Genomic DNA, 19,372 nt, shown 5'->3' on the forward strand with positions numbered 1-19,372 from the left:
AAAAAGAAAAAGAAAAAGAAAAAGAAAAAGAAAAAGAAAAAGAAAAAGAAAAAGAAAAAGAAAAAGAAAAAGAAAAAGAAAAAGAAAAAGAAAAAGAAAGCAATGAGGGGGGAAAAAAGAGTAGAGGTAGAAGTAGGCAATGGATTCCTGTGTGTGTGGGAACCAGGGCCTGCTAGCATCCAAGTGTCACAGATCATTGCTGCTCCAGATTCCACAAGGGTCTCCAATGGCAAGAACTGATGAGCAGAAGAAAGCAGTATAGGGCCCTCTCCTGAAGAGAAATTTCTGGTGCTGGAGCTGGTATAGAGGGAAATGCTGATGTAGCTGCCCTTTTGTCAGGATAAAAATTAATATTCTAGGAAGTATGTGGGAAAATGAGCTGGTAAATAAGAATCATTGTATGGAGCACAGGAAACAAGGCAAACTGGGAAGATGAATCTCATTTCAAGATAAAATATTTTTAAGGATCTTATAGAGGATTCTTATGATGTGGGAATCATAAGCTGGGAAAGACCCCTAAGATCATAATAAGGTCCAGCTGTCAAGAGAATCAGCTGCCTGTGAAAGAGAACCTAACAAAGTCTGGGGCACATATGGAAAGTGACAAGTCCATGAATGATTAGTGTCTAAGTATTTGAGCCATTTGTCTGAGGGTGTTCAACAGCACAGGCTTCAAAATCTGCCAGAAGAGCAGGGGTCAGGGTCCCATGTGCAGTGCTTTCCCTGCTGCTTGCACTGAGCTGTCATGAGAGTCCCTGCTCCGCATTCTGGAGAGGCAGGGACATGATCACCAGCAGCATAGAAAGTTTTTGGGGAGTGCCAGTCAAGAAGGGCCTTCTAAGAGTGTGAAAAGAATTTATTTTTGCTGGTTGAATCCAGCTGCCTTTGGGGAAGCAGCCCTTGCTTGTCCCAAAGGCACTGAATTGCAGCAAAGGAACTTGTAATTTCATTATTGATTCATCCTCCTAATGGAAATAGAGCACAAGGTGGTGAATATTGACAGCTGAGTTCAAAGTATCCCTTGTCTTTAATATTGGGGAGGATGTCAGCGTATCACTTGCATTCTTAGCTGCTTGATGTCTATTTGAAGGCACCTAATTAGGCCTATTAGTGCCTCCATCAGACAGAGAAGGCATCAGTAGATGAATGAAGTGAGCAGTCTGCACAGCATGGGGGGTCCCTGTGTTTGTGCCAGGAGAGGTCTTTCTGGCTTGTTCTCTGATCCCCAAACCAGAACGGACACGTTCGTCTCCATGTCCTGGCAGTCAGAACTCAATTCTCAGAGGTTTGGACTTCAAAAGGAATGGAGGCACTCCCTTGTTTGATCAAAGTTCTCCTGAAACAGCCATGGACAGTTATTCTTTCAGAGTCCTTGGTGCTGTAATTCAGATTTTGGTAACACCTACGATTACAGAAAATATTCTACTGTGTTTCACTGTATGTGAAAATATTCAGCTGTGTTGCACATGGCCAAGAGATCCTTTTTAAAGACAGCTATGTCAGACAAAGCATATTCTTTCCTTTCCCTTTAATTTTCCATGCAAAGAAACGTGTTTGGAAAGCTCTCCCTTTCTGAATACCATGTCACTGGAATCTCACATTCCACATTTGCCGTTCTCTGAATGGAAAGTGTTACAAACAAAATGGCAGAAATCTTGCAGCTCCTGAAACTCTGATACTTCAGTAAGGAGGTTTTCCTTTGAATGTAGGCAAGGCTGCAGATTTAAAGGAAGATCTGTGTCCTGTGTATTTCCAGGAAAAGGCAGACTGCATCATTATCCTTGGTCCTGCTCTGGGCAGCAAGCATAGGCCCTCTCCTCTTTGGGAAAGCTGGTATGGAGCATACAGTGAGAAACAAGAAAAAGGTCTTTGACTTTTCATACTATAGGTTTTCATCCCAAATGTGTTTGGGCAAGTACTGATAGACTTCTTATAACTTCAGTCAGCTCCCAGTTTTATGTTACTTCCTGTTAATACAGTATTTCCTACAGCTAAGGGATAGAGTGTGAAAGGTTTAGTGTGGGGTCACTGTGAAAATTCTGTATTACAAAAAAAAAAGAACAAACAGATTGGCAGGTTCCCAGTCTCTTGCTTTTAGTACCTAGAGAAGGTGTCCCTGCCTGTTATTTTATTTTTTTTTTTTATTTTTTTTTTTAAATAAGACATTGTTCTGTTGGTGCCACAGGGTTGGTGTGCTGCAAACATGGTGCAGTGAAAGAAAAATGAGAACTGCCCGCTGTGTGCTGTGTAAGCCAGAGCCCTGGAATAAAACAGAAGCATTCCTTTAGGTAACATTAATTAGGCATCTGCTGAAAGGAAGAAGAGGAACTGGTATCACTGTGGAATACCTGGAATGGATTGTTTTTCAAGTAGAATCATGTTCTGCTCTTTTACAGCAGGAATATTTCTCAGAGTTCCCTTAGAGACTCTAGGGGTGCAAGTCAGCACTGATCTCTGGAACACTTGTCATGAAAACTGGTGTGGGCTCAATGTTGGTGCTCTACTGACTTAAAACACCTGAAGATTCTTACCCTGCATGTTTAGAAGTAGGACTCCAACTGGAGTCAAATTCTGCCTTGCTACCTATATGCAAGATTGCATATATTGAAGATGGAAAAAATATCTTTCTTAGCATGTTCTATCAATGGACACTACAAGAAGTAGGAGAAATTAATTTTGTAGATTATATTTTACCACCTTTTCTCACATAGTATGCTGTATGGCTACAGGAATAGAAGTGAATTCAAGCTCACTACAGTGAAAAGAGATCACAGTTAACAAAAGGTAGTAATATCAGTAAGTATCAGATTAGATATTTTTAGTTTTAAAGAAATAGCAGTAGAAAAACTCACAAGACTGTGCATAATGCTGAGTAAAAGTGAATGCTATCAGAAAAGAAAGCACTTATTTTTAAATGTGCCTCCAAATAGCCCTGCTATATTAGCACATCATTTCAACTTGGGTCATGGTTGCATTAAGCTTCCTACCCAGTCAGGTCATCCTGTGGGTATAAATATATGCTTTAAGTTATATAAACACCATCCAATCCTATTTGCATTGTCACTCTGTGACACGAAATGCTATAATGACCTCCTTTCCCTATGTCCAGTGCTATCTATAAAGCAGGCTCAGGTCCTTTTCTTATTAAGGAGGTCACCTCTTAATGAGCTTTAGGCATTCCCAGAGTGTTTTCCAATATTGTAAGACATACCTGGCCCCAGGCAGGATGGCTGCAGCCCTGCCAACACCTAAGCAGTGCAGACAGATCCCATGTGACAGGTTATGCAACAAAGTGGGGCTTTATATACCCCAGGCCCGAGAGCATGGGAAGGGCTCCAGGGAAAAGAGCATCAGGTGAGACAGAAATGTTTGAACTGTGTTTCTTGGGGTGCTTTCAGCGCTGTAGCAAACTGCATTAGGCTTAAACTTCAGTTTCATGAAGTGGTCAACTTGTAAAACATCCTGGGGTTTAGTAATGTTTTGTGTATTCTAGGTTTGTAGGGGCTGAAACTCTACGAAGACTCAGAAATCATGGTTATTCCTCTCCGGAGAATGACACCTGGGTATATAAGGTTGCTGCAGGTATGAAATTTCTTTTTTCTCTTTTTTCCTGCTTTTAATTAATCTTACAAATACCCATATTTCTCTTGATCAGGTTGATTTTATTTCAAATTATTGCACGACCAACCCGAGGGAACATTGGTTTCTTGTGGGTTAACTCACATAACTCAAAATAATTAATCCTCTGCTGAAAAGCAGATTAATTATGACATTTCTTGATAATTGGTATCATGCTGGAATACAAAATACAGAATATTTGAAAGGAGATAATTCTTCTGCAGTGCTTAAACAGAAACTGCTTCCCCATAATTTTCTCTTGCCATGGCTTTGGGTGTTTGGGGCAATGGGAAAATATTAATGGAAAGAAAGATGTGACTCAGTTGACCCATCAGCAAAACACTTCAGCCAGCTTCTTGGCCATGATAAGGAAGCCTCAATCAGTATTGACCTCTGGAACACTGGGAAATCAGACTATCAATCATTATATGAACAAAATAATGAAAGCATGTATAAAAATCATTGTCAATCATCTGAATAATTGAGACTGAAGCAGCTATAAATAAATATACATATATGTACATCAAAGAATACAGAAGAATTCCTTATTGTATTCCATATTTTGATATTTACAGAGTATCCAACCCTTCTCTGGAAAATGTCATAGCTCTTAGCACTGTGATCTGCATCCAGAATCATAGACTGTAGCAGCTGAGAGGAGATAGTTGAGTGGCTGAGAGACTGAGCTAAAGATGCTGTGTTTCCATCCTAGACATGAATTTCTTTCACCTCCTTGCATATTTTTTATATCACCTTACATAGTAATTCTGTTTGAAATTTCTTTTGTCTTTATTTATTTTGTGGCTGAAGTACCCACAGTCAGACACATTTTTCAAGGTCAGAGCACTAAGCTCAAATTCTTTAAATTCTTTAAAAGACATAGAATCTGGAAGTGAAAAAGAGGTTCAATGGAATCTCCTGCTCCTGTGTGATGCTTTTCACACTTGCATTGCAAAGGAAAGCATTTAAAAAGAACCAAACCAACATTATTTGAAGCCTAGCAATTATTTCACTTAAGGAAACCAAATGCAGCACCAAAAAAGATATGTTTTATTTTAACTCTAAGTGCCAATATGTATATGAGTTTTTGTTTTGCTCTCTAGGGATTCCAAGATAATGTGTTTCTGCCTCTTGATCAGTGTATTATATGGACCAGGCAAGCAGCAGTAACTTAATTTCTTTTCTGATTGTTATTCAGATAGTAAATAATTACTTTGCCTGGCATTTCCTGTTTCTTCATTGGACTTGACAAAGTGACTGTCTCAAAACTTGCCTGCTTGGTCTAGTCCTGGCTGTGGAGGTCATAAAGGATATCATATCCCTTCTAGACTTGCTTTCCTGAATTAACATCTAACATTCAAGGTAACATCCTGTATTAGGAGCTAATCTGTTGGAAGGAAAAGATCTTTGTTCTCTATAGAATGAGGAAGTTCTTTCTCTTTCATGCCTAAGCCTCCATGCTTGATGCAGCTCTCCCACTCAGGTAGCCAGAGGGAACCCATTAAAGTCACCAAAATCAATGAGCAGCAACTGAAAGGAAAATCATATCAGAAATGTGTCCTATCTTTTAAAAACTGATAAAAAGGGAGGGCTTCCAAAACATGCAATAGATTGTTCTCTTCAGTGGAAAGCAGGCATCCCCTGTTAAATGGCATGGAGAAGAATAAAAGCGCTTTGTGGGTTCCAAAGACCTTCTTTTCTGTTGCACTGAGCTGAATCAGCTTGTAACTTGTCCTGTTTCTCCCTTAGACTCAAGCTGCAGCAAAGATGGTTATCAGCCGGTCAGACACAGCGCTGCAGCGGGCGGCACTGCTCCTGGGAGTGTTTGGGATCAGCATATCCAGCTACAGCACACACCAGCTAACTCAAACAAAAAGATTCCCCCTGACCACCTAAGCTGTGTTAGCATGTGACCCAAGAAGTCCAGGCTTATGTCAATACTGCTGATGAGTGGCTTTTCTGCTGCTCTTAGCGCTCTGGAGGCAATGAGACACTTTGCAGCTGTGATTTCTACATGCAAAGATAAATAGATGGAAGAACTGCAGACTTCTTCAAGAAAGGAAAAAAAAATAATAACGGCTACCAGAAGCATTGGATTTCTAAATAAGACAAACTTTCTGTAAATACTATGAACTTATTTTCTTATTCAGTGTATACATAGAAATCTAAAGGTATAAAATACAGTGACATTCAGAGTAGCTGTAAACAGACCAGTGTGGGTGCTGGGCTCTGGGAGTGTCCCTGCGTTGCAGCTTTTGCAAATGACTCCAATGCAAAGACTGTTTTTGCAAAGAAGGAGTTAGAAGCAATATATTCCCCATGACAAGGGTTAGAACAAATGAAATTAATCTCCCTTGGACTCCTTGCACTGTACATCTGGGTATTACAGAATTTCTGCACTCTAGCTTTTCCTATTAAACATTTCTTGATGCCTTTTGAGTAGCACTGTTTGTGTATTGTGACACGAGCTGGTAGCCTGCTGTCACAGCAGAGATGGCCACAGGCTACACCAGCCATATGGTGCTGGGAAGGGCCCATGGCTCCAGACCAGATAACTTCATAGCTGCGCAGAAACTCCCTGTTCTAGAAAGTATCTGTAACAATTTTGGGTTGGGTTACATTGCAGAGTTCAATATCTGGCTGTATTCTTCTGCAAAGTCAACTCATCTCATAATACACATTCTAATTAGAATAGAAATAGAGTTTGACCTTTTCCCCCTACTTCTCCCTTGTTTTCTTCTCATTTGGTCCAACTTATTCAGGAAAGTTCTCTTACTATTGGTTTGCACTTTTCCAACTGTTTCTTATGTTACATGTAAACATGGCTTTGTAGGCTCTTCTGTGCATATGTTAGCATTTAAAATCCTTTGTTCTTGGTTACTAAATACAAATATTATTTTGGGGTCTTTTTCAGTGTTTAAAATTATTTTGTCTGTCAACAGTGTTTAAATTCAGCCACTAAGGGGCATCCTACACAGCTGAATATTTTGAACTCTTCAGATTTCTTATTCCAACATGACAAACCACAAATTGAATCAGGCTGAATTTTTTACTTTTTTATTTTTGAATTGTTCTTGTCCCTGTTTGCCTTTTTCTCACCCTCTCTAAGGAATGTCTCTCCTTTCCCCACAACTTTTGTTAGAAGATGATGAGAAAATCAGTGTTTACAAGGTCATTTTTTTTCCCAGTGTGCCAGGTCACAAATTGCCTCCATCTAATATAGACTTCTGTTTATATTTAAAAAAATAATCATATAATGAAATATTCCATCTTCTGCCTTCACCTACAAGAAATGAAACAAAATACTTGAACTCCTTGACAAAAGTAAGAATGAGACCTCTGGGAAGCATTCAGTCACAGAGACTGACATTATGTAGTGTGACCCCCACCACCACCCTCAGTATGCCTTAATTATGGCTTTTTAATCTATTACAGGATTTTTGTCTGCTGTGTTTTTGTTAACTGATTTCCTGCTCCCATTCAACATGAATGTAAGACCATCAGCTGTTTCCAGAGCCATTACTATGCTAATGCAAGCTCTTTTGTTAGGTGAAGACTACATGCAATAACATCATTTTAACAAGATATACTAGAATAAAATAAATGATGACTTGGCCACTGAGATATTCCCATTAGACATGATGCTCATGAGGAATGTGTACTTTTCCATGAAAGTAGTTCATGGAACTAGTTGAGTAGTTTTGAAAGCGTTATTTAGCACAAGTGAAAATGACAGGAGGACAACACAGACAATAGGCACACTAAGTATGAAGAGATTTTATAAAGCTAGGGACCACAGGAGCCTCAGGAACATACAGTGAAGCACCAGGGAGATGTAATTGAAATTATTTACAAAACAGATATGTTTCAACTTGCTTCTGATGAATTTGGCCTGGGCAGAAAATCACCTTTATGTGTAAAGTTGGGACAGCATCCTGCAGCAGACGTAGGCATTGGTGTCTAACCTATCTGTTCCTGTAGAAACCTACACCCAAAATGTTGGTTTTCTCAAGTGCATCTGCCACCTCATGCCAGGCACAACAGAAGCCATGTGCCCTTCTCTTTCACTGCTGTGGCTCCCTGCAGAGCCTCTCAGGTTTCCCCTCAGCCAGGTGGGGCTGGGGTGTGTTGAGCACCAAGGCATCAAAACCTTGTGGAGGTGACAGCAACACGCCCATCTTCTTGTCTTTCCTCTGTCTGGAAGCCAAGCTGTGGGCTGGAGGTTGCCCAGAATATGGCTGAAAGTTAAAATCCTGTATCCCTTTTTGTCCTGCTGTTTGTTAGAGCAAGCACTCCTCTGCAGAGAAAGGAAAGGCACCTGCACAGGTGCTCTCATGGAGGAGCCCATGGCATTGTACCTTCCCTCCTCCCGTTCTCCTGAGGGACTGGCATGGTCCTAGGGGGTTCTGCCTCCCAAAGGAGGCTGGCTGTATGAGCCTGTCCCTGCTCTACACCTGCTACAAACAGGAAATTAGGACAAGCTATAACCTTTTCCTCCCAAGTGCCAATTAGCTAAGTTTGCCTGCTCCCTGCACACAGTGTGCCATGGATTTGGACCTTACTTGCCATGTTTATAGATATCTAACTGAAGCCTGCAGGCTCAGGATGTGGCTGGGCTCCCAAAACCCGAGTAGGGTACTGCTCCATGCTGCAGTTCCCAAACCTGCCTGTGAATTTTCCCTCCAAAGCTCTGAGCATGCCAAACTTCAAGCATATGTTTATGTTCAATTGAAGTCAAAGGAGTTTAAGGAACATCCTTACATCCTTTGCCAGACTGAGGTATTTAATCTTTTCCTTGATCTCCAAAGAAGCATTTACATTTTGAATATACTTGTACTTTTGTTTATATGGTTTTACTTCAAAAATGTTGGCAATTCATCAACGATTGAATGCTGATTAAAGTCAGGAGCCTGGTGAGCTTGGGGAGGTTAATGCTGCATTACCTAGTTTTAAGAAGCACCAGCAATGGATTTCATTTGGAATATAAATTGTTATGTTTGAGGACTTACCCTCCAGGAATTACTTTGTACCTTCCCTAGCTTCTAAAAATATTTAAATGTAAATACTATTTAACCTAGTAAATATTAGACCTTCTTTACAAATACACTTTAAAAGCCATTTCATAAAATTTATTGGATTGGTTTTACTTCTAATATCAGGCAAATATAGGTTAATATCTCCTGATACTGAACAATTGTAACTCAACTAATCCACTTCTAACAGCAGTAATTTTTCTAGTCTGAATTATGTCTTGATATATCAAGTTAATTGTTTTATTCTTTGAGGAGGAATCACAGGAGATTTTGCAGCTGTTTGATTTGTATGCCTGAGTCCACCTCCTAAAGGCAAGAGAAATGAAAGTATTAAATAATCAGAAACTCAAACATGGTTGTTACTCTCTTCAAATATATGTAGCATAGACTGGAGACTTGTTTGTGATAAATGGCATTGCTGGTGAATATCACAAAGCATTTAAGCTCTTTCACATATATGCACTCAGTTATCTAAAGCAGGATTTCTGTCTCCTTCCATCAGGACAGGCAGATGATAGCAGTCACTAAAGGTAGCACTCATCTACGAGTAAGGAAAGTATAAAATAAAGGGAGAGTCTGACATATTTCCTGCACCTTCTGGAAATTATGCTTCTGCATCAAAACTGCTGCTCTAGACCATTATTTATCTCTAAAGTTAGAGTTGCAGATTGTGTATTTCCCAATGTACCATAGACCCAGAGGATGAAGTTGAGTTTGCCTCACTTTTGAGTTTATCCATTAGTGGGTGCTCCATTTCTTACAAGGCAGTGGTAATGTCATCATGAGGCTGAGCCTCAGTCAGATTTGTGTATCTGACTGAGAACAGAATGCAAACAGAAAGCTGAGAAACCCTTTATTCTAGACCATGAAGATTTGCTAGTGCCAGACTCATGGAAGTCTGGCCTCAGCTGGGGTTCCAGATGCTGCTGTAGTGGTAATTGACAAATGATTAAATTAATAAATAAAACTGGGGTGTTGACATTGTATGGGATTTTCCTTCCCGAAACATTTTGTGTCTGCATTGCCTTTTCAATGGCAAGTTGTGCAGTGGTTTTATCAGTGGAAAAGCTGTGTATTAGTGTTCTCTCACTTCCCTGACTTCATTCGAATGTGGCCACTGGCATTTAATTGAGAAATGGTTTTACCTGTGCAGTGCAATGGTGCTTCCCTATGGATATATTAGTGATAAAACAAACAAAAGGAGATATTAATGCTTGTCACATCTTTTCTTACCTTGGATAAAATGCCTTTTCCCCTCTTAGTTATGAGTAGTCAATGACAACACAAAATAACACCCTCAAGCAGTCTTGTCTTTCATACGACTTTGTTGTTATTCTTCTAGAACTATTGCAGTTTAATAAGGAGGCTGAAAGGTAGTTTAATCAAACAGTAGATTAATAAGGTTCCTAAGGCTACATTCACTTCAGCTTTCAACTTTGTGTGTAATCATGAGCTATGGAATGTCACTGACTTTTAATCAGTGCCCCAGTCTCTGCAGTGGGTGTGTTTGTAAGCATAAGAAACAGCCCCAAAGGGCCCCGAAAGAGCTATTTCTTCTCCTCCTTAGCATCATTCTTGCAATTGACCTTTCTAAGAGCATAAAAACTATCAATCCACACCTTTTTAAAAGGTTTTAGGAATTTCATGTAATCCACAGCACGCCACTGATGAGGTCCATCCTACAAGGGGGACGCTGGAGTCAGAGTAGTCAAAGGAAGTGTCGGATGCCAAACAGGATGAGGGCTTGAATTCGCTCTTTGTGGGTGCTTCCATGTGTTTCCATTAAGAAACAACAGGTGAGATCCAGCTCATCTGACATGAGCAACGAAAAGTCTGGACAAATCCGCCCAAATCCTTAGCTCTCAATACAGAGAGCAGAGGTGGATTCTAGGCAAGCCACTGCCACCTTGGCACCTGGCAGCAGCCTGAAGCTGCCTTGTCATGAGCTGAAGGAATGGGGATGGCTTTCTTGCATGTCAAAGTACTTAGTGTTTGAGGGTTCTCTAATTTTTCTGCAATTTTTCTGACCAGGGAAAGGGGCCATATCTCATTGCTGTTATTTAAACCAGAGTAAGGAAGAAATGACAAGGCAGTTACCCTGCTGCTGAGAAAGATTTCTAATAATTTTTAAAAAAGCAAACAACAAATGTGTTTGTCCTTCACTCTCTATTCTTCAGTAATGGATTACCAGAACTTGGAACTCTTGGCCCAAAAGGAATGGGGGGATGTAAATCCAAAATTGCTGAAAGCTTGAACAGAATCATCACTGGCTAGGAGCAGCTCAAACACTGTGTACCTTCCCTGTCATAGCTGAACCACGGTTGCCTTTGAAAAGTGAGCTCTGCCTCAAGGGAAAAGGAAGCACATGGGCCTGTACTCTGCTCCACCAGGTGTTATTCAGCTGCTCTGTGATAGATTCCCAAGGAGAGGAAGGGCAGAGGAATGGAACCCAAAACTTGTTTCACTGTGACCCTCCAAAGGCAGAAGAGCCCCTTGGCTCTGCTTTGGGCCAAGAACCAGAGTATGGCTGAGCCTTCAGTGAGGGTCCACACCTCTGTCCCAGCTGCTGTCTCTGCTCCCAGAGCTGCTTTGTGGCCCCTCTGAAGCTTGTGGAGCTGTGACTGACCCAGTGTGCCTGTCTGTCTGTCTGTCTGTCTGTGCACTGAAGGGAGAGAGGGCAGGAGCAGCCCTTGTGCCCAGCTGCAGGTGGTGACCGCTGATGTGGTGTGAGGAGTGATGCCTCGCAGCATCAGAGTCTTGTGCAAATGTCTGGCTCTGTCCTGAGTAACCAGCAACCTCCCACTGGGCCTTATCTGCAGCACAGCACTGGCAAGGAGCTCTTTCTTCTGGTAACTCAGAGTCCCCTTTTCAGTCACTGGCCAGTAACATCCCGTTCATTAGCCCCAGAGCTCACCTGAGGGATTATTTGTCATGCTTCATCCCCAGCTGAATTCTGCTGTTAATTTGATAGCATAGAATCAAGAGAAGAAACAAAATAAACACTTTGAGTGTTTGCCCTGGGAAGGTATCAGCAATGTTTTTTGCCACTTTCCACATTATTTTCAATTTTCCTGTAACAATTCTGCTGGTGCATGTGTGTCCCTGCAACTTCCTGCTTTTTCTTGCCAAGCAAAAAGGCCCTGAGGTCTCAGCTGACCCCATCTTGCAGAAGAGCATGGGATGGGAAGAGAGATATCACTCAGCAAAGAACAAGAGGAGCAGAAGCAGCATCCCTCCCAATGGGAGAGGAGCTGTACATCTCCACCACGGGCCATGCAGTGAGCCTGGCAGCACACTGAGCCCAGGGTGCCTATAATGAGCCAATCCTCCCACCACCATTGAGAAAACCTGGCTACTCACTCAGGCTGTGGTTTGGCTGTGCAGCTGTCTTCAGTTCAGGTTTGTGTCAAAGTGACAGGAGGATGAATTTAAAGAAGCCCACTTTCTGTGGGTCACTAGCAGACTTTTTGGTTGTCTCTTTTTAAATCATACAGTCTGAATTCCATTTCATAGATGCTCTCCCACATTAATTAGTTCCTTGATGAGCAGAGTACTTAAAAGCCCGGAGTTTGCTGTAGGATATTAATACTGAAGTATGATTCTGCACCTTTATTTCACTAAACTTTAGTCACTACATATTAAATATTCAGCCTGAGTTATTTCCATAGGTTCTGTCCACAGTGAGTGGAAAAAACTAACACCTCCAGAAAAAAAATCCTCTTCAGGAGGCATCTAGAAGAGGTAGGGCAACTTCCCATCTAATGAGTGCCTCTCTCTGTACTGCCATGGGACATCTCAATGTCAGAAAGCTCAAGGCAGTGGAGACAAATCATCCCTATCTCTACAAAAGCATTCTGCTCCAGTGACAGCAGTTTCCCACTGAAGACACAGACAGATAGTGAATTCATAGGCACCATTTCCAGGCTCCAGCTTTCAGAGGGAGTCACTGAGCTGCAAGATGCTGTTTCTGGGATTAGGAAAGCAGAGCCTGGGAACTGACCAGCACCAGTGTGGCTCACATCTCATATGGAGGCACCTGGAAGCCTCAGGGAGCTGAAGCAGCACTGAGTAGGAGCAAGCTTACACTGAAGAGGTGGATGTACTGGAGCCTGCCAGATACCAGGGCTGACTGACTAGCACTTTTGAAAGGGGCAGTGAAGATGCCACGTCTGAGCATCCTCATGGGAAGTAAAAGGTCACAAAGGTCATTCGGTATTTCCTTTGGAGATGAAGCCCTTGGCACAAGTGTGCACTGTCACTGAGCAACAGGAGCAGCTGCTAGACAGGAGTTTGGCATGTATCAACTGATCATCCTCCCTGAAAATGGCAGGATGCCTTCTGCAGAGAGAACAGCTTCCAGGCACCCAGAAAACTGCAACAGCACTGAAGGATCCACCATGAGGCCCCTTCACAGCCCAACTAGCTCCTGCCATCCATCTCCCTGTTATAGGAACAGGGACCCCAGTCTGGTCACTCTTGTCCCTCCCAGAATCACCTGTCCTGGTGGGCCTTTCAGGGAAGTGACCCTCATCTGCAGTGAGCTTGTGAGAGATGGTTCCCTTTCTGCCCCCCTGAAACAAAGGCAAGGCCACTGTCTGCAGCCTGCGGGCTGAGGTGGACTGGGGGCCAGGGTGAAGCCTGGTGGCCACCAGAGCCATCTGCTGGCCCTGGGACATGCATGAGTTGTGACCAAATCAGGAGGTGCCTGTGAACTGGAGCAATCCCACGGAGGCCACTTAATCGATTAATTTCAGCTGGCATACAAAGGCAATTTAACAAGTTTCCCAGTCTCCTAATTAAGCTAGGAGGCAACAGCAGAAAATAAGTGATTTCTGGGTGAGAACTGTAATCTACAAACAAAAAAACTCCAACAAATCTCAAAATAACAAACAAAAAATAAAGTGCAGCTCAAAACTTTGCAGCTCTATGTAAAATATGCTTCAAATACTGTCTTGAGTCTTATTTAGTTCATCATTATTTTGCTACCTGAGCAACTTGTATACAAACTGACAAAATATAAAATACTTGAGGTATTTAAACTAGGACTGCAATTACTTTAGTTTCTTCCCATTGGCACTGGAAAGAAATAAGTGCTACTCAGTTGGTGGGTGAGACAGTCCACTCTCCAGAGGCACAGATTTCTTCCCTCTGATTATGGAGGGAGCCTCCTGTGTCTGTGCTTCTAATTCAGGCATCTCATTTATGTTTCCACAGCTAGCTAGGATGAATCCAAGCCAAAATCAATCCACTTAAGTGTCAAATCTCCCAATGCCAAAGGTCAAACAACTTGCTCTTACAGCAAATTAAATCCATGGCTCTTAACACTTGCTTTTCCCGAGCAACAAAGCCACAGTCAGTCATGAACAGCAGCACAGAATCACAGAATGATTTGGGTGGGAAAGGACCTACAGAGTTAGAGCTTCACTGTCATCCCTGAGATTTGATTAAAAAGTGAGTTGTGCTGTACCTCAGTCACCATAGCTCTTTCAAAGCTGGACTTCGTGTACTCATTGTAGTTCAACAGCCCTTTAAATGAAACATTCTTTTGCCAATACCTGTACTAAAGTATTATTTCCCTTAACACAATGTTTAACATAGAATGTTATTACATTCTTTAATCCAAGGTACTGCTGAGCAGTTCTCAATAAATAATAATTTTCATTTCTTTTCAACACAGGCGTCTATAAGTAATTGTGTAATATTGCTGAGGTTGAATTATCTGCAGATCTCTGTTGCACTGTAAATAAGGTCCTGTGTGTGCTTTGCACTCTCAGATCTGAACTTGTGCCAGGAACTTGAAATCATTCACTTCACTGAGAGGGGATGAGAAAAGGGGAGGGTATATGGCAAATAGGGCTCAAGTTTTACATTAGAGTCCAGGTAGGGACTCTGGCAGTTGTTTCAGTTCCTCACCTGCAACAGGCAGGTAACAATATTTCATTTCTCTCACTTCTCTGCTCTGTCCATGGCAGGAGGAGAGGGGCAGGTGTCTGCCCTTCCCATGCAGGCAGTGTCCCCGTGCAGGCAGTGTGCTCTCCGGGCGCTGGATGGACCGCAGCCCTCTCTGCTGCCTGAGGAAATTGCCTGAGGAGTACTTTAGGATCTGGCTGAAGGAATCTCAGAGTCATTAGTGGCTATAGCTTCTTGAAGAATGGAGGAGATCCCAGAAGACTGAAAATAGGGCAAAAAATCTTTCAGATGGCAAAGCCCAGGATTACCACTCAATAGTACTCAAAAACCACTCAAGGGTACTTGAAAAATAATCAAAGTGATCAGCAAACCCACAAGAAAATAAGAGGATAAAAAGCAGCAAACGTTTTTATCAGGAACACATCATGTGCAACCACCCCAGTCTCCTCAGACAACAGTGCAAGGTGAGCAAGCATCATAGTGTAGGTGGCAAATGTCATTCTCACACGCAAGCTGGGGGAAAACACTCTTAAATGAAACTCAGTAATGAGATTACAGGCCTTGTTAAAAAACCTACAAAAAATGAAGAGCATTCTTTGAATGTCTGGGAAAAAGTATAGAATGGGCTGCTGCACACTGCTGTGAATGGGGGCTGCCTGATATTTTTACTAATGACTCATGGTATGTGAGTGGGAATGCATAAAACATCAACCTCAGAAGGTCTCTGGGTGCCGAAAGACAGGAGCAGAATTCAGAATGATCTAAAATCTGCCAAGAGCTCTAAGATCAGCAGTGGGATTCAGGAGGGACAAGCACAAAACCTTGATGCTTTGGCAGAAGCATCAGCTGTGTGAACACAGGATGAGCAAGGCAGGAGCGATGGAGCGAGTTACAGCAGCAGGCAGCAGTGTCAAACGCTTGCAGGGGTGGGAAGCAATCCCGTGGGGATGTCAAGAGAGAGGCTGCAGGCTGGAAGGTGTGTGAAGGAGACTTTCTGCTTTGTCCAGCACTGGTGAAGGCCCAGCAAAACTGTTGTTTCTCATGCTGGAGCCACCCTTCAAGGAAAGTGTGCACCAAGTGAAGTTTCAGAAGAAAGTTACAAAAGTAAGAAAATGTGACCTGCACAGAAAGAATGAACAAATGGGTAGGTTGGAAAGGGGAAGAGTGATAAATGCCATGGACCTGACTATCTCCCCAGCAGCTCTAACAGTGGACACTGCCTGTGGAAGGCACCTTTGCTGACCCACAAAAAGCAGGTGTTCTTTCTTGCTGACCTTCTTGTAATGCTCTCTGTCGCAGCACTTTGCAAAGCCAAGGCCACCCTGCTTGGCAATGCCTTTGTGGATGCATAATACACACTCTGTGCCACAAAATTATGCTGGAGACAGCTGGTTTGGACAGGAAGCTCAAGCGTGCTCTGTTATTCTGGAACCTGCCAACACAGTAACCAGCACTTGATACAGCAGGATCACCAGGGGGATCATGTCTCCAAACATACAAGTAGGGATGAGCCATCCCAGAAGTTTTCTGCCCCATATCCAGGATGTGCATGGCTGCACTGCCAAGTGCTTCTTTCAAGGGTTTTCTGGAGATGGGTATTTTGTTTTCAGTTTTATTTAGTAAAAGATGTTCCAGCAAAGTTGTTTTCTTGCTGTTCTGCCCTCTCTTGAGTAGTAGGAGGTCCATAATATTGGGGATGGGGAGCAGGTTGGAGGCCAAAGTCATGACTTTCTACTTGAGGCGCCTTTCTTCAGGTACCACAAAGTCTGACCTCATGGAAACGAGCTGTACCCTGCCAGGAGAGTAACCTCTGCTCCCCACAGCATCAGGGGGAAGAAAAGAGACTGCAGAGCAGCCCAGTGGGTCTGCAGGATACTACCTCCAGCTGAGGCAGTTACTGTAAAATATCTGAGCTTCCATCCGTACTTGGGTTGCCCTGGTGCTCTGTAGAAAATTGTTTTCAGGTGGTAAACAACCTCCATTATCTCCAGCTCCATACCCTGCCTCATACCCAAGCAAGTTTTCTGCAGCAGGAGTGCTCAGCTTGGCAAGTCTGCCACCACACACAGTGTGTGGATGGAGGCAAAGGTCTCATGCCTGCACTCACCTCCCCCTGTCCCAAACATGGGGCTGCTGACAAATCTTTAGCGTTGGACATCTGTCCTCAGAGGTCACAGCTGCACATCCACACAACAAGCCCTCCCCTGAGGCACTTCAGGTACATCTCATGGTATGAGCCCTGCTCTACCTGCTGACCAGAAGGTGAAGATGGCCCAGTTTTGATGCAGGAGCCCAGCTTCAGGTACATCAAATATTCATACTTCTGACATTTAACACACCAAATGCAAGGAGAAAAGCTGTCTCTGATTCTGTGCCCTGAAACTTCATAAACCATGCACCCAGACTTTATTCTGTCAGTAAAAACATAATTATTTTATGCAAATATCATAAGTAATTTTTTTCATAAGTATATTTTCAGTATTATTTTTCTTCCCATTCCGGAATTTTCACTTTTACCACCTTGTCCATCTTATTCCCAGTTCTGATGTTTGATTAGAAATATATGTGATTTCTTCTGTTATTCTCATTGTTGCAAATGGTCCAATTAAAAAGCCTGATTTATTTTTCTGTATCAACTATTCAATATCATGCAACCCAAATAATAGTTTATAGGCCTAAGGTAAAGTTAATTTGATAGCATAAGTCTGAGGTTTCTTTTTAGGAGTGCAGCTTTTATTTCATATCCTATTGATCATCAAGAGACAAAATGTTAATCCAGGTTTCCTCTGAACTGTTCCTATAGCACCAGTGTGGGAGAAGCATAAAGATGAATACAGAAGAGAAATTATATTTCTTTCACAAATTTACATGCAAGTAAAAAAAGGATAAGAATACTTAGTGAAAATTTCCATTTTTCAGTTTATCTCCTGTTGAAATATAGCTCTTCTTTTGACCAGCTCTAGAAGAACTCAATGGATTGAGAAAACATCATACCAAAACTATTTTTGACAGCACTCTGAAAATATTGGCCAGCTTTTGCAGTTGGACATGCCAAGGGGTTTAAGCAGTTGCTATCAGAACTGGCACAGTTTTGTCCTACCTGCAGCATCCTGTAAATGCCCTTGCCCTGGTGAATGCAATTTCCTCTGTGCAAGCCTTCCCCAAAACATAAAGTCAGTATGAATGAGCTCTCTGAATGAGCACAGCCTGCAGCCAGCAGCATGCTAGGAAGAAAAAAATGTGTCTGGAGCTCTGCAGGTCCTTAGGATGTATTTTGATACCCTGTACATAATTTTTCCATGTTGCTCCAGTAAGGCTCTTCTGAAAAAGGATGTTCATGGTTCATTTTAAGTAATCTCTGGTGCCTCATAATCCTGTTCTTTCAAACAACTCAATCTGAATATCTGTCACTGAAAGGTATTTGAAGGCATATTTCCAGACAAGGTCCTAAACCATCCCTGTAACATGCATGTGTTCACAAATCCACCCGTGCAAATTCCTGAATTTAAAAAAAAAACTTATTTTATTTTTAATGCACTATTATTTTTGCCGAACCAGGAAACCTTCCCAAGGCAAGAACAAGTGAGGATCTTGTCAGCCCCTTGAACCTGTGCTTACAAGGTAAATGAAGAAGTGGAAGAGAGCAGAGTCCAGCAAGTATGCATAAATCACCTGTTAGCCTCACCTGCTTATCCTTTTAAGTACTATAAAAATTGTATTGTTAGAAAATGTAACTTTTCCTCCTTCTGACAAGGGATGAGGTATATTCTTCTTTGGGAGTGATGGTATTACCAGCTGAGCACACAACAAGGCTGAGTGGTTTAGACAAATGAATCATCTTTCTATCAATGCCAAAAAACTGCCTCATCTGTGGAACACCTTTTGGGGAATAAGGTAATGTATGTCACTTTGAAACAACTCTAAATATCTTTAAAGGAGTCAGAGGCTATCAAATTTATGCAGAAGCTCCTGGGTGAGTCTCCTTTTGGTGTGCTGTGGTCTCCCCCTCCAATTCTTCATACAACACATCCTGATAGCTAGCGTGCCTGTGGAGAGCCTATAGAGGAACACGTGGAGTTCTGCAGCCCTAAAAAATGCTGGGGGACAAATGTGAGGGCCAGGCTTTTTGTGGTACTCCAGTTTTCTCCTTTACAATGTACAGAATCAGAAATTGCACCAAGGCAAGAGGCGTGGGGACACAGCTTTGCAAATCCCATCCATACACAAGTGCCATAGACTAAGCCTGCTCCATACAGTGGGTAGGACAGGGGATTTCTGTGGTGGATTTGCACTTGAAGTACTTCTGTGTACCAAAGGAGAGGGTGTGTGTGTTTTATTGCTTTACTCTGGCCTTCATTACAATCTTGGACATTTGGATTTAGTATATCTAGCTAAGTTCTGACTTAAGTACATACCCTCATGTCACCAATATATTTATTTAACTGCTTAAATATTTCTAACAGTTCAGGTATCTTCCTCTGTAATGCCCCTCATGGAAGCACAAGTATTATGAAATTCCTCTGTGTTGAAACAGCCCACGAACTAAAAAGAGATTAGTTGAGATAACACAAAAAGACTCAGGCCCTGCAGTGAGACACTGTATCTCCAGTAAAGCTTTCTCTCCAGGCAGCCTTCTTTTGTCAGAACTGCCCTGAGCACCATCCATAAGAATGATGGTCCCCAGTAAGACTCAGTGGCACCAATGTGTGCCAGACTCATGTTAAAGCACCAGGTGAGAGATGTTTCCTGCTCTGTGATGGTTGGGAATGCCTGCAAAGGCACACACACCCTCCCTGTGTGTCCTGGGTGCT

The sequence above is a fragment of the Parus major genome, chromosome 3 (genome assembly GCF_001522545.3).
Source record: "Parus major isolate Abel chromosome 3, Parus_major1.1, whole genome shotgun sequence".
Taxonomy (NCBI): Eukaryota; Metazoa; Chordata; class Aves; order Passeriformes; family Paridae; genus Parus; species Parus major.